This window comes from Schistocerca americana, chromosome 5 (genome assembly GCF_021461395.2).
Source record: "Schistocerca americana isolate TAMUIC-IGC-003095 chromosome 5, iqSchAmer2.1, whole genome shotgun sequence".
Taxonomy (NCBI): domain Eukaryota; kingdom Metazoa; phylum Arthropoda; class Insecta; order Orthoptera; family Acrididae; genus Schistocerca; species Schistocerca americana.
In genome coordinates, this window is record NC_060123.1 from 661,763,535 (window position 1) to 661,780,094 (window position 16,560).

At 44.1% G+C, this 16,560-nt stretch overlaps 1 pseudogene; it reads right to left on the reverse strand.

Annotated features, from left to right (window-relative positions):
• Positions 1-4,721: 4,721 nt before the first annotated feature.
• Positions 4,722-4,839, reverse strand: LOC124617026 (annotated as a pseudogene).
• Between the last annotated feature and the right edge of the window lie 11,721 nt (positions 4,840-16,560).

Below are 16,560 nucleotides of genomic sequence, written 5' to 3' on the forward strand. Positions count from 1 at the left end.
AAAAAATCAGAAGATTCCAGTGAGGTATCCTGGCAGAGTCGCCATATCAAACGTCCCCTTAGAACAATTATACATGACTGTGCTTAAACTGACACACAATATTTTAAGCGCAACGCAATCTGACTTTCAAAAATCCCTACAAAAGAATGGCCCTGACTAACATTAACCTATACGTTTCACAAATCACTTACCTCACAAAAATCTTGGTTACTCGAACTACTGCAATACAGCAAGCGCCACTAATGCCAGCTAAATAAAAGATTCAAACTACGGAAGGCACTAACTACTGATAGGGATAGCTAGCAAATGAAAGATTTTTTGTAGACAACAAACAATGTATTTACCTTAATAGTCATCGAAAGTCATAATATACACTCCTGGAAATTGAAATAAGAACACCGTGAATTCATTGTCCCAGGAAGGGGAAACTTTATTGACACATTCCTGGGGTCAGATACATCACATGATCACACTGACAGAACCACAGGCACATAGACACAGGCAACAGAGCATGCACAATGTCGGCACTAGTACAGTGTATATCCACCTTTCGTAGCAATGCAGGCTGCTATTCTCCCATGGAGACGATCGTAGGGATGCTGGATGTAGTCCTGTGGAACGGCTTGCCATGCCATTTCCACCTGGCGCCTCAGTTGGACCAGCGTTCGTGCTGGACGTGCAGACCGCGTGAGACGACGCTTCATCCAGTCCCAAACATGCTCAATGGGGGACAGATCCGGAGATCTTGCTGGCCAGGGTAGTTGACTTACACCTTCTAGAGCACGTTGGGTGGCACGGGATACATGCGGACGTGCATTGTCCTGTTGGAACAGCAAGTTCCCTTGCCGGTCTAGGAATGGTAGAACGGTTTGGATGTACCGTGCACTATTCAGTGTCCCCTCGACGATCACCAGTGGTGTACGGCCAGTGTAGGAGATCGCTCCCCACACCATGATGCCGGGTGTTGGCCCTGTGTGCCTCGGTCGTATGCAGTCCTGATTGTGGCGCTCACCTGCACGGCGCCAAACACGCATACGACCATCATTGGCACCAAGGCAGAAGCGACTCTCATCGCTGAAGACGACACGTCTCCATTCGTCCCTCCATTCACGCCTGTCGCGACACCACTGGAGGCGGGCTGCACGATGTTAGGGCGTGAGCGGAAGACGGCCTAACGGTGTGCGGGATCGTAGCCCAGCTTCATGGAAACGGCTGCGAATGGTCCTCGCCGATACCCCAGGAGCAACAGTGTCCCTAATTTGCTGGGAAGTGGCGGTGCGGTCCCCTACGGCACTGCGTAGGATCCTACGGTCTTGGCGTGCATCCGTGCGTCGCTGCGGTCCGGTCCCAGGTCGACGGGCACGTGTACCTTCCGCCGACCACTGGCGACAACATCGATGTACTGTGGAAACCTCACACCCCACGTGTTGAGCAATTCGGTGGTACGTCCACCCGGCCTCCCGCATGCCCACTATACGCCCTCGGTCAAAGTCCGTCAACTGCACATACGGTTCACGTCCACGCTGTCGCGGCATGCTACCAGTGTTAAAGACTGCGATGGAGCTCCGTATGCCACGGCAAACTGGCTGACACTGACGGCGGCGGTGCACAAATGCTGCGCAGCTAGCGCCATTCGACGGCCAACACCGCGGTTCCTGGTGTGTCCGCTGTGCCGTGCGTGTGATCATTGCTTGTACATCCCTCTCGCAGTGTCCGGAGCAAGTATGGTGGGTCTGACACACCGGTGTCAATGTGTTCTTTTTTCCATTTCCAGGAGTGTATATAGCAGCTCATGACATAGTCTGACAAATTTCAAAATTCCGCCATTTCTCTCCCCACATCCACCACTGCTGGCGGCTCACCTCCAACTGCGCCACGCTACGCGCTGTTAACATCCAGCTGCCCAACACTACAATGGCAGACAACAATGCAAACTAGCCACAGACTGCACACAGCACAGCCAGTGATTTTCATACAGAGCGCTACGTGGCGTTACCAATATAAAAACCTAAACAGCCTACTTACAGAACTTACAAAACTTATAAGGCGCTGTTTGACCGATTCCTAAGTATTTTTCATCTATTTGGGATCCCTACTAGATAAGACTGATGGAAGAGGTAATAGATCCTAGGAAGAGCGGGAAGTTTCGTAACGGGGTCTTTCAGCCGGCACGAGATCGTTCCCGAGATGCTCAACAAACTCCATTGGAAGACGTTACATTGGATCACGGATAGATTTACAACTGAAATTTAGATAGAGCACTTTCCGGGAAGAGTCGGACATCATATTACTGCCTCCCCCCCCCCCCCCCTTTCCATTGGACCCACCACATACCACTCGCGTAACGACCATGATAAAATTAGAGAAATTAGAGCCAATATAGAGACTTAACGAGAGTCATTCTTCTCTTGCGCTGTTCACCAGTGGAACAGTGTTGAAGGGCTCAGTTAGCAGTACAAGTACCCTCAGTCACACACCATTAGGTCTCTAGCGCAGTATGATGTAGATGCACGATCACAAAGATAATGCTGTGGGGAAAGTAAACCAAAAGACTGAGATTTATTGGCAGAACACTTGGAAAATATAACAGGTCTACTAAATAGACGATTGTCCGCCCTCTTCTGGTGTGTGATAGGTAGGACTGACAGACACATCGAAAAAGATCAATGTAGGGCAGCGCGTGTTGTATTATAGCGAAATAGGGGAGAGGGAGCCACGGATACGATACACAAATTGGGGTGTCACTCATTGAAATAGGAACGTTTTTCACTGCGGCAGGACCTTCTCATGAATTTTCAGTTACTTTTTCCTCAGAGCGTGAAAATATTTTGTTGACGCCCACCTACGCAGGGAGAAATGATCATCATAGCAACACAAGGGAGACGACAGCTCTCACGGAGCATTCATCTCTTGGTTTCGATCTACGATTTTTTCCTTCCAAGCTTCCCTCTAATACTAATTTGATGATCCCTTGATGGGATGCCCTACCAAATGATCCCTTCTTCTAGTCAAGTTGTGCCAGAAATTCCTCTTCTGCCCAATTCTATCCCTCGCCGCCTCATTGGTTACGTTATCTACCCACCTAATATTCAGCACTCTTCTGTAGTACCACATTTCGGAAGCTTCTTTCTCTTCTTGTCTACACTGTTTATCGTCCATGTTTCACTTCCATACAAGGCTACACCCATACAAATACTTCCATAAAAGACTTCCTGACACTTAAACCTACAATTGATGTTAAAAAATTTCTCTTCTTCAGAAACGCTTTCATTGCCGTAGCTAGTCTACATTTTATATCCTCTCCACTTCGACCATCATCAGTTATTTTGCTCCCCAATGACCAAAACTTATTTACTACTTTAAGTGTCTAATTTCTTAATCTAATTCCCTCAGCATCACCTGATTTAGTTCGACTACATTTCATTATCTTCGTTTTGCTTTTGTTGATGTTCATCTTATACCCTCATTTCAAGGCACTGTGCATCCCGTTCAGCTGCTCTTGCAGGTCCTTTGCTGTCTCTGACAGAATTACAATGTCGTCGACAAACCTTAAAGTTTTTATATCTTCTCCATAGATTTTAATTCCTGCTCCAAGGCCATGTTCTAATTAAGTGAAACACAGAAGGCCAACAGTAGCCAGGTGGGAGAGAGACTCTCCAAATCTTCGAATGGTTTCTGTTGTTTCTAGCGAAAAGATTCACGGCTCCATCTATTTTGCGAAAAACATGTATGCACGAATCAAGTACCTGGTTATGTTGGAGGTGTGGCTTTTTCTAGAATGGCAAGAATATGTATAAAATGTCCTTTTTCAAGAGTACACTGCACCGATGCACAATCCGTGCACGCAAGAGGTGTCTCAACGATACGTCGCCTGTAAATGTCGTACGGATCTCGCTCTGCAGCAGTGGCTACCAGCGTCTCCTGATATCACAGCATGTGATCTTTTTATTGAAGAATGTTGAGGACTCCGTCTATGTGGCTCCCCTTCCAACAACTTTGACGAAAAGCGACGCCGCATAGCAGCAGCAGTGAATACAGTAACACCAGACAAGGTCGCAAAAGCATGGAAGATTTTGATTATCCTATGGGTGTTTGTCTAGAACCCGGTGGAAGGCACGTCTAAAACTTACGAAGGGCAAATGAAAACTTTGATCGCTAACGCAATCGTAAGAAGTACTCCAAGGTTTTATCTGGAAAGATACAACAGATGTATAGTTGTAAAATAGAGTTGTTATTTTAAAAATAAAAACTTAGTACGCCTACACGTCAGTTAGAACTTATCCAATGTTTCTCTCTTCAGTCATGTAGAAGATATAATCTTGTGTGACCAGATGAGTCTTTTTCAATTTCTCAATGAAACAGATGATAATCTAGTTAATTTGCTACTGTCATGAAAGTATTAGATCTACAACTTTGCTTTCACCGTTTTGCTTAGATGGCAGTATTAGCAAGCGGTGGTGCAGATGGTATGTCGTTAATGTCCTACAATAAGCATAGGCATTCGTAAACATAACTAAATACTAAACTCTGCCCGAACAGGTCATGAAGGCCCAACGGCACCGACCGGCCGCCGTGTCATTCTCAGCGCACAGGTGTCACTGGATACGAAAGGGAATGAGGTCAGCACATCGCTCTCCTGGCCGTTTTGTCAGTTTACGAGCCGCTACCTGCCAATCAACTAGCTCCTCAGTTGGACTCACAAGGGCTGAGTGCACCCCGATTGCCAACAGCGCTCGGCAGACCGGATGGTCACCCATCCAAGTGCTAGCCGAGCCCGACAGCGCTTATCTTCGGTGATCTGACGGGAACCGGAGTTACCACTGTGGCAAAGCCGTTGGCATTTCTAAACGTAGCACCATTAAAATCTTAATCGATTCGTGATTACCTCATAAAGTTATTTTCAATTAAATATGTCCACTTAGGAGTCCAAATCTCGTCGTGTGCGGGCAGTTGCAGTTTTTTGCTTTAGCGTGAAGAAATCTGGACTGTCTCATAAAACGCTGGATAAGACCTATGATAAGGCACCTGTTAGTGAAAAAACGTGCAGAGAGTGGTTTTAACGCTTCAAGAACGGTAACTTGGAGGACGAAGATTGGCATGGTAGTTGAAGGGTTTTAGAGACTACTGAAACCGACGGAAAGAATCACAGGAAATCGTTGTCGAAAGCAACTGGTGCACTTGAAACAAGCACCGAAAAACAAACGGCCACATTACGACAGCAGACGTTTCTGCACGACAATGATCTAACACAAGTGGCAAAACCCGTCAAAACATAATCGGAAACATTTGAATGGGAAGACCTACCGCACCCGCCGTGTTCTCGAGTCATTGCTCCCTCTGACTCCCCTTTTTTTGGATCAATGGCACACGGCCTGGCTGACTAGCACTTCTGGTCATATGAACAAGTGCAAAATTGGATCGATTCATGGATCTCCTCAAAAGACCCCAAGTTCTTCCGCCGCGGGATCCGTATACTGCCCGAACGTGTCAGAAAGCGGTGTCCAGCGATGGGCAATCCTTTAAATCAATGTTCTGTAAGTTTTGCACAATAAAGCCTCGAACTATTGGAAAAAACGGCAGAAGTTGTATATTTAATAATTATGAAAGATATTCAGATGGGCATCTACACGGCGCTCTCTCACTGAATCACAACGATATGGGCTCGACCCGGAACCCTGTTCTGGAATCCAGGCGCTTGCCGCTCACACTGGTTCAACACTACACAGTGCCACCGACTCTGCAACGGCGCCCGTTAGCTGGGACAACAGCAGGCTTTCGACACGATTCGGCGGCGCTCGGTAGGCCGTGTACGTGACTTCAGCCTCAACAATACTTGGTCTGTCGTGTATCGAACGGAACAGCTGGGCTTCGAGTCACAACATCCAGTCTCGATGAGGCGGGGATCAAACCAAGGTCCCCTCAGCCAAGAGACCCTGTGCTTCGGCAGCGCCCTTCACCGCTCTTCAGCCATCCGTGCATGATTCATGCTCTGACAACACTGCCGACTCCAGCTGGGCGAGTGTCTGTTTATAGTTAAGAACGCAGAGCCGCCGCCTTCTGTACGAGAACTGGAACGTGCTGCTATAGTGTGCGTCACAATCTACATGACTACTCTGCAATTCACATTTAAGTGCTTGGCAGAGGGTTCGTCGAACCACAATCATGCTATCTCCCTACCATTCCACTTCCGAAAAGCGCGCGGGAAAAACAAACACCTAAACCTTTCTGTTCGAGCTCTGATTTCTCTTATTTTATTTTTATGATCATTCCTACCTATGTAGGTTGGGCTCAACAAAATATTTTCGCATTCGGAAGAGAAAGTTGGTGACTGAAATTTCGGAAGTAGATCTCGCCGCTACGAAAAATGTCTTTGCTTTAATGACTTCCATCCCAATTCGCGTATCATATCTGCCACACACTCTCCCCTACTACGTGATAATACAAAACGAGCTGCCCTTTTCTGCACCCTTTCGATGACCTCCGTCAATCCCACCTGGTAAGGGGGCAGCACGCAGCAATATTCTAACAGAGAACGAACGAGTGTAGTGTAAGCTGTCTGTTTAGTGGACTTGTTGCATCTTCCAAGTGGCCTGCCAATGAAACGCAACCTTTGGCTCGCCTTCCCCACTATATTATCTATGTGGTCTTTCCAACTGAATTTGTTCGTAATTTTAACACCCAGGTACTTAGTTGAATTGACAGCCTTGAGAATTGTAGTATTTATCGAGTAATCAAATTCCAACGGATTTCTTTTGGAACTCATGTGGATCATCTCACACTTTTCGTTATTTAGCGTCAACTGCCACCTCCCACACCATACAGCAATCTTTTCTAAATCGCTTACTGGTCTTCGGATGACCTTGCTAGACGGTAAATTACAGCATCATCTGCTAACAACCTAAGAGAACTGCTCAGATTGTCACCCAGGTCATTTATATAGATCAGGAACAGCAGAGGTCCCAGGACGCTTCCCTGTGGAACACCTGATATCACTTCAGTTTTACTCGATGATTTGCCGTCTATTACTACGAACTGCGACCTTCCTCACAGGAAATCACGAATCCAGTCGCACAACTGAGAAAATACATCATAGGCCCGCAGCTTGATTAGAAGTCGCTTGTGAGAAACGGTGTCAAGAGCTTTCCGGAAATCTAGAAATACGGAATCAACTTGAGATCCCATGTCGATAACGGCCATTACTTCGTGCGAATAAAGAGCTAGCTGCGCTACACAAGAACGATGTTTTCTGAAACCATGCTGATTACGTATCAATAGATCGTTCCCTTCGAGGTGATTCATAATGTTTGAATACAGTATATGCTCCAAAACCCTACTGCAAACCGACGTCAATGATATAGGTCTGTAGTTCGATGGATTACTCCCATTACCCTTCTTAAATACTGGTGCGACCTGCGCAATTTTCCAATCTGTAGGTACATATCTATCGGTGAGCGAACGGTTGTATATGAGTGCTAAGTAGGGAGCTATTGTATCAGCGTAATCTGAAAGGAACCTAATCGGTATACAATCTGGACCTGAAGATTTGCCCGTATCAAGCGATTTGAGTTGCTTCGCAACCCCTAAGGTATCTACTTCTAAGAAACTCATGCTAGCAGCTGTTCGTGTTTCAAATTCTGGAATATTCCATTCATCTTCCCTGGTGAAGGAATTTCGGAAAACTGCGTTCAATAACTCCGCTTTAGCGGCACAGTCGTCGGTAATAGTACCATCGGCACTGCGCAGCGAAGGTATTGACTGCGTCTTGCCGCTTGTGTACTTTACATACGACCAGAATTTCTTCGGATTTTCTACCAAATTTCGAGACCTATTAAAGGCATCTCGCAATGAAGTCCGTGCCAAATTTCGCGCGTCTGTAAATTTTAGCCAATCTTCGGGATTTCGCTTTCTTCTGAACTTCACATGATTTTTTCCGTTGCCTCTGCAACAGCGTTCGGACCTGTTTTGTGTACCATGGGGGATCAGTTCCACCTCTTACCAATTTATGAGGTGTGAATCTGTCAATTGCTGCTGCTACTATATCTTTGAATTTGAGCCACATCTCGTCTACGTTTGCATAGTCAGTTCGGAAGGAATGGAGATTGCCTCTTAGGAAGGCTTCTAGTGACACTTTATCCGCTTTTTTAAATAAAATTATTTTGCGTTTGTTTCTGGTGGATTTGGAAGAAACGGTATTGAGCCTAGCTACAACGACCTTGTGATCACTAATACTTGTATCAGTCATGATGCTTTCTATCAGCTCTGGAATGTTTGAGGCTAAGAGGTCAAGTGTGTTTTCGCAACCATTTACAATTCGCGTGGGTTCGTGGACTAACTGCTAGAAATAATTTTCGGAGAAAGCATTTAGGACAATCTCGGAAGATGTTTTCTGCCTACCACCGGTTTTGAACGAGTATTTTTGCCAACATATCGAGGGAAGGTTGAAGTCCCCACCAACTATAACCGTATGAGTGGGGTATTTATTTGTTACGAGACTCAAATTTTCTCTGAACTGTTCAGCAACTATATCATCGGAGTCTGGGGGTCGGTAGAAGGAGCCAATTATTAACTTAGTTCGGCTGTTAAGTATAACCTCCACCCATACCAATTCGCTCTGAGTATCTACTTCGACTTCACTACAAGATAAACCACTACCGACAGACACAAACACTCCACCACCAATTCTGCCTAATCTATCTTTCCTGAACACCGTCTGAGACTTCGCAAAAATTTCTGCAGAACTTATTTCAGGCTTTAGCCAGCTTTCTGTACCTATAACGATTTCAGCTTCTGTGCTTTCTATTAGCGCTTGAAGCTCAGGGACTTTCCCAGCACAACTACAACAATTTACAACTACAATTCCGACTGTTCCTTGATTCAAGCACGTCCTGTATTTGCCATTCATCCTTTGAGATTGCAGCCCACCCCGTACTTTCCCGAGGCCTTCTAACCTACAAAACCGCCCAGTCCACGCCACACAGTCTCCGCTACCCGTGTAGCCGCCAATAGTAGACAGCTCAAGGTCACACCCGCTCCCTGCAGTACACTGGCGGTAGGCGCTGTGATTCGCGCGCCTCCCTGCTTTGATGTCACCACGTACGCTGTTAATGCAGAAGGCCAGAGCCAGATGAATTTTCCGGGTTTTGCGTGCGATGTCGTGTATTCACTTGTCATTTCAGTCTGTCATGCAATGGTACAGCGATGTGTGTTCGGTAGTGAGTAAAATGCAGGAGCAATGGCCTACGCATGGTGCTACTCTGGTTGGTGTGCGTACGTGGCGAAAAAAACATTCTAAACCAATCAAAAATTGTCGTATCAGACGTGATGAAGTCGTTTTACTGATCTATGCAACAGTGGAGAAGGCAACTATAATATAAATTTCGCTCAAGTTCATGAAGCGGCATCAAAACATTGTGGTTTTGCCGAATCGTATGTTTTCCCAATTAACAGCTGTTTTCTAAGAAAGGTATATTAATGAAAAAAGAAATTGCAGAACTTAACAATTTTGACAAAAATTTGGTGCAAAAAACTTTACTTCGATACCACAACAGAGGAGAAAATGTGATGGCTAGAAAAATACAGAGTGATCTCCGAGAAACAAGTATTGTGGCTCAGGAACTTTCGGTCTTTGTTTCTTCCACTCACTTGACTTTTGATTGAGAAAGTACAATGGTGGAAAAATAATTTCAATGGGATTCAAAGACAATGCAACAGCAACCACGAAGTTGTGTGTGACATGCAGTTACTGCGTGCTGAGGGCAATAGTCCTGTAGTATTCTTCAATGAAACTCGTAATTTCACAAAATCACTCGGACAAATGTATTTTGCTCGAGTTCAACGGAAATATTACCGCGAACATGCCTGCGGTTACTTTTACATCGCTTATATCGTCGATTTGCGTGATGGGTGCAGTGACGAGAGTTCAGTAACAACTGCAAATTAAAAAAATGCGTGAATTAGTGAATATTGTTGTTCGTATCAAGATACTGGAACTAAAAACAAGTTGGCAGAATACAAGTACTGTCACACTATCGCATACTGAGTCTCTCGTAAACAAAATCCGTCCATACATGATACAACATAATAATGATGTCTCAGATGTTTCCAAAATTAACTGCACAATCTTCTCAGCGACTGAATCTCTAAGTTTGTACAAGGTTCAGCAGAACGCAAATTCATCAACAACGACAATTACCCAGGCGAACATTTTCGCACTTCTTGCAGTATTTTATTTTATATGTCGCAATACTGACGTTTATGTTTCCTCGATAGAATGTGGATCACAAACATCTACAAACGATGAGAATGTTAATGTATTAATTTCAGCCCAAATAAGTCGAAAAAAAGTTTTTATTTATTTGTTTATTTTCTTGTAGTTGGCAACAATTTTCTTTTGGAAAGTATCTCATCGTATTCTAGATTAAAAACAGAGATGTTCAGTACTTTATTCACTCCAGGAATTTTTACTAACTTTGAAATTATCACTAATTGTCAGTCCTGCAGGACTGTGAACGATCTTGAGGCGCCTATTTTCCTGACGGTGGCCACAGGAAGTTCGCTGCCGTGACTCGTGGACGAGAAGCGCTGACAGTGGCGCACCATCGCCACCCTATACCGGCCTCAGTTTCATCGGCCCTCGCCCAACGGCTCCTGTGGAAGCGTAGTTTCTACAAATGTCTAACTAGGAGCTCAGTTAACTGTCACTACTGGCTGCCTTCATCTTTTTGGCCACCTTACAACTTAGAACAGTGAACCACTCGCCTACACCACTGCAGATTAACGAATCCACGAAGACATGCGCTGCTTTTTCTTGAAAATCAATGTCCCTCCATTAACACATTTCTTGTAGTGGCCATTTTCGCAGCAGCTGTATGTAAATTGCAGTTGTTTCAAAGAAAATGCCTTTTTTGCACGCTGGACATCGAAGTTTTTATTTTTATTTATGTACCCAGACGCGCTTCACCTTTTTACAAGGCATCTTCAGTGGGTGTCCTGACATATTACATGCTTTCGCCAGTACCTGGTCTCCTACCTTCAAAACTTCACAGAAGCTCTCCTGCAAACCTAGCAGAACTAGCACTCCTGGAAGAAAGGATATTGCGGAGACATGGCTTAGCCACAGCCTGGGTGATGTTTCTAGAATGAAAATTTCACTCTACAGCGGAGTTTCAATCCGCCAGAAAGTTTCATATCAGCGCACATTACATGATTTGTCCTTTTTACACATAGGTTATGGTTTCACATCTAGGTTACAGATTTAAAAACAATTCCTTAACGTTTTTTTTATGAAATGGAAAGGCACTTACAGGTAACTTCCAATTCGCTGCATCTAAGCAAACTGCTTCTTCTCATCTGGCAACCAGGTGTACATCTTACAGTTCACTTTTAGTTCACTGTTTATGTTACACATCAATGTAACTGTCATCTTTTTAATAGAGAGACTCATTGTTTTTCTAAGTGTTACCAACATTCAACTGTTTTGTGAATGTATATGTGTGTGCGTGTGCGTATTAGAGAGGAAGATTTCTTATTTTTTAATAAAATAAAAATTATATATTTTATTTTTGTTACTACCTGTTGAACGCCCAAGTGTGGCAATCAATATTCAAGAACAGGTAGAAAAAATGTTTTGTCCTTTGCGGATGAATTATATTTTCTTCAGATTCTACCAGTGAATTTCAGACTACGCTCTGCATTACCTGCAATTAGTTTTAAATGGTCCTTATCCCATAAATCACATCAGATGCATTACCCTAGTTGTCTTACAGTTGTGATTTTTACCATTATTTATTGGTTATTATTGCCCTTAAAGAATAATGTTCTCCTGCAGTGAAAGCAGCTTCCTATTAGCGCTACTTGTGGCTCGTGCTTAGTTTCACAAAACATTATCTCTTGTCCGAGAACAGATCAACCCTTCGACGAGTTAGAGTTATACTATTTGTTCAGAAGTACTCTGGCATCTATTAGTGGGCAATAATTTGGGGCACCTTCTTCATTTGACATTATGACAGCTTGACCTCTGCTAGGGACTCCTTCAAGAAAGGGTCTGAATGTGTGTCGAGGAATAGCAGCCGATTCTACATCAAGATCGGGACCAGATAAGGAGCGATTTTGGACGCTGAGATCGGGAGCAGTGTCGACGTTCTGACTCATTCTAAAGGCTCTCCCTTGGGTTCAAGCTGCGTCTCTGGGCAGGACACGTTGTTATTGTCCACAAACCATTTCTCACAGATGCTGCTTTGTGATGGAGTACAGTATCACGTTGACACACACAACCATCGTTTCAGAACTGATTCTATAATGTAAGCGGTAAGCAGTGACGTAAAATGTGCTCATCTCCTTCGACATTTAGCGTTTTCTTGAGCATAATAGGGGAACCACATTCTAAACACGGAAAATATCCAGACAATTTATCATTAACTCCTCCAAATTTCACTTTTGGCTCTACACATGATGACAGGTAATGGTCTCCAGGTATCCCGCAAACCCAAACCCTTCCATTGGAATGCCACGGTGTATGGCGTGAATCGTCACTCCAGATGACTCGTCCGCAGCTCGTAGTCTCTTGGTTCCTTTCTCGCTTCCCGAGCACGGGGTCAGGGGTTCGATTCCCGGTCTCGAGATGACTGGGTGTTTGTGTTATCATCATTACATCATCATTCATGAGAATGGCGAGATTGGGCTGAGCAAAGGTTGGGAATTTGTACGGGCGCTGATAACCGCGCAGTTGAGCGCCCCACAAACCAAACATCATCATCATCCAGATCACTTTTTTCCAGTCATTCTCTGTCCAGTGTCGTCACCCTTAACACCAACTGACGCTTCGCATTCAGTACAGATATGTGGAGCTGCCCGACAACTGTGCCCTATTATTTTTAATTCCTTGTGCAGTCATTGTGCTAGCTAGACTGCTGGTAGAAATTTTGAACTCAGGGGTGAGTTCTTCAGAGGATTACATGCGAATTTTTAGAACCATCCTCCGAATTGCTCGTCTTCCTTTGGTTGTGGTTACTGCTTTCCGCTTCCACTCCACAATCACTTGATGAGCTTTACAAAGATTGAAATGTCGCTGACGGAGGTGATACTCAGATAAATGGAAATGCCGTGTGGCCAGGGCGTTCCATTCGGTACACCGTTCGCCTGGTGCAAATCTTCTGTGTGGACGCCACTACGGCGACTTAAGTGTCGATTGGGATGGAATGATGATGATAAGGACAACACAACACACAGTCCCTGAGCGGAGAAAATCTCCGACCCACCCGGGAATCGAACCCGACCCATTAGGTACGACATTCCGTCTCACTGATCACTCAGCTACCAGGGGCGGACGATACTCAAGTGACATCCAGTGAGTAATCCATGTTCGAAGCCACTGAGCTCTCCTTGCGGATCCACTCTTCTTTTCCTGCTTCTATGCTGACGAAAGAGACAACGGCAGTCTCGTATTTATCCGCCGACACCGGGATAGTGACTTTCCATTAAAATGTCCACGGGACTATACATGACGAATGTACTAGTGCAGGTTGTGTAGACACGTGGTTGACGACGTATGATAGTTTGGGTCTGGCCGTGAATTGTGCTCACACAGTCCAAAGATAAGGCGACCGTTCGCGATAAATGACAAATCCGGTTCGAGTCCAGGTCCGGCACAAATTTTCATTGTTGTCAGTCCATCGTACAGCTCATGGCTGTCCATACCCTCAACTTCAAATACACTTCATGGAAACTGCATGATTCCCTGCCTCTTTTTACGCTGATGGATCCGGCTGTCGTGGGATGGGTACTTTCGATCAGTTTATTGTAAATTTCAGCCAGTTTTTTTTTACTTAAGTAAGTAAGGGACGACTGGAGTCCTTTATTTGCAGATATTCCAGTCTCTGAGCATTCGTCTCCCAAATATTTATTTAATTTAGTGCAGAATGTTTCGTCTCACGTAAGGATTTAAAAACGCATATTAAACACTGTGTCTCGCGATTTTCCTTCTCGGCGATTTTGTTCGGCCCTGGAACCAATTCCACAATGTAAATTCTTTGTTCAATTTAGGTATTGATGATTTAGAGAATGCTATAAAGTAACAAATGGTAGAAACTGTACTCTAAGTGCTCTTCATAAATAACAGTCTTCAAATACAGTACTCGTTTCTTGATAATCAGTGCTGTTATTGTACCTGGTGGGTTACAAGAGACAGGAAAAAAGCTGACTAAGCAGTTCTCCTATTTCAGGATGGCCTGTTTTGATATAATCACACTGGTTGCTCTCTACAACAAAGGTGCTGTAACTCATCGTATTTCCGGTCCTCTACGCTTGCCACAGTGCCAGTTGTAACTCTCGCGAATTTCTAGTAAGACGTAGGTACACAATGAAACAAGCGAGTCGCAATGTGTGTTTGCTCTGGAACTGCGAAATTTCCTGGCCGTAAACAACGAAGCGGAGCTAAATACACTCGGAGCGAGTCGGGACTTCCCATTTCACATATCGCACAGCCGGTGCAGCTCAATTACATGTCCGGCACGCGCTCGCAGACGTATAGCTTAGACGTGACTCCGTCCAGGGAGCCGGTCTATACGATAGCAGGCCGAGTGGAAAAGTCGTCGCTGATAATGTGCGGAGAGCATGCTTCTATTGTTCTGTACAAAATTATGGCAGCTTCCGTTCGTGAAGTATCTTTCATCCTATAAGTGAAACTTTCCAGTTGAAAACAGCAAATAATCATTCAAGATTTGGAGTGATTTGAGTCCACGAGGAAAAATTTTATATGAATATTTTGTGATCATATGGAACGAACATTTCAAATGCCAGTCACGTGATATTTGGATCTGACATCTTGCTGCGTAATTATATGAAACTGAAAAATAATAATAAAACCAAGAAATAAAATACGAAATTAGAGATGAATTAACATTGGAAAAGAAATTCTTAGGAAGTCGCAAATAGTTGTATTCTCGTAGTAGGAATGATCTCTGATTGCTCAGGCCTTTTACATCGCTAAACAACTTTTTTTTCCTATACCTAACTTTCCGGAACCAAGAGTCCATCATAAAACCAATAACCGACACTCAATTGATCAAATCTGAAACTACAGAACTAATACAGGGTACTTAAATTTAAACTATGTAAAATTATTTTCAGTATCATACGTGCTCAAATATGTACGATACTTTTCTTCCATGGATTAATACCGGGGCTATTCGTAAAGTAAGATCCGATCAGGTGCGAAATGGAAACCACAGTGAAAACCCGATGAAGCTTTGGGCATTGTCTGTAGTATGCCTGTCGATCGCATCACAGGACTCTTCTCAATTCTGAGAGGAAAATGTGTGCGTAAAGAGGCCTAGAGTAACAGCTTCTCTCGCCAAGTATGAGGGCCTAGTGGGAGATTTCGCTTGATATCATGTAGCCCACATAACTAACTATCATGCGTTTCCTTCTTCATGACAGTTGTGGGCAGCACTCTGCAGAGACAATGAATATACTCTTACCCAGGGTTTTCAATGGAAGTTTTTGATCGCCCACAATACAGTCCGTAACTGGCTCCCCTTAAATTTCATCTCTGCCCACGTAAACCGCTAGCTATGAAGACACATTCTCGCATAGACAGGGAACTGTTGACCAGCTCAGAGAATTGGTAGAAGGAACAGACTGCTGTCTTCTGTGACGAGGGCACTGAAAAATTGGTACAACGCTACCACAGATGTCTAAGTCAGAGCGGCGACTAGGCAGAGATGTAGCTGGATGGTGTAGCTAACTGTTTCAAATAAAACATTTTTGATTTTTCAAGTGATTTCCATTTCGCGACAGATCGGACCTTACTTTCCTAACAGCCCTCTATCTTCATTGAGTGGTCATCGATCCGTGTATTTTAGTTGTGTAGTACATGTATAAGAATTTATTCTCATACTGTCATTCTGACAGGGGCACGAATTCGTTACTGAAACGGTTCGTGAAGATTCCTATGTGTCGTCAGAGTTTTTTTTTATTACTATGTTTTCGTAATTATGTCATCATTATCTTCACAAGAGAAAATGGTTAGTGCACCTGGATCAGAACACGAAGCGAATTCTTTATGTTACGGGTGCTTGATTTTTCCTGCCGCGAATTAGAGATTTTATTCTTTATTGTCCGATAATCGCGCGTTTATTTGCGTTTTTATCCTTTCTCAGGTGTGGTAGTTCCTTTTTCTAGATAATTATGCTCCTTAACTGACTTATCGAAGTGAAATTTGAAATATAGATGGCAAAAACAGTTCAACTGTCAGTGAACTGTATAACTTATGTAATGTGAGGGACACGTGTTTATCTGCTAGGTGCTATTTTTCTTGTTCCTAGTTATGTCTTCTCTCAATAATGGTGAAACGTTTCCGATATTGGTCCATAGTGATGCTGGGTCCACCTAAGAGACCACGGAACTGTTTAGTGGGAAACTCTTTTCAGGGAACCGTTCAGTTCTAAGAGACATTCTCATTCTCAAAAGGATGAGAAAGAATTTTTGAGAAACAATTTGCCGATTGAATTACTACCTGTAACATGTCGACAAACGGGAGCTTAGTGTCTGGACTGCAGAATA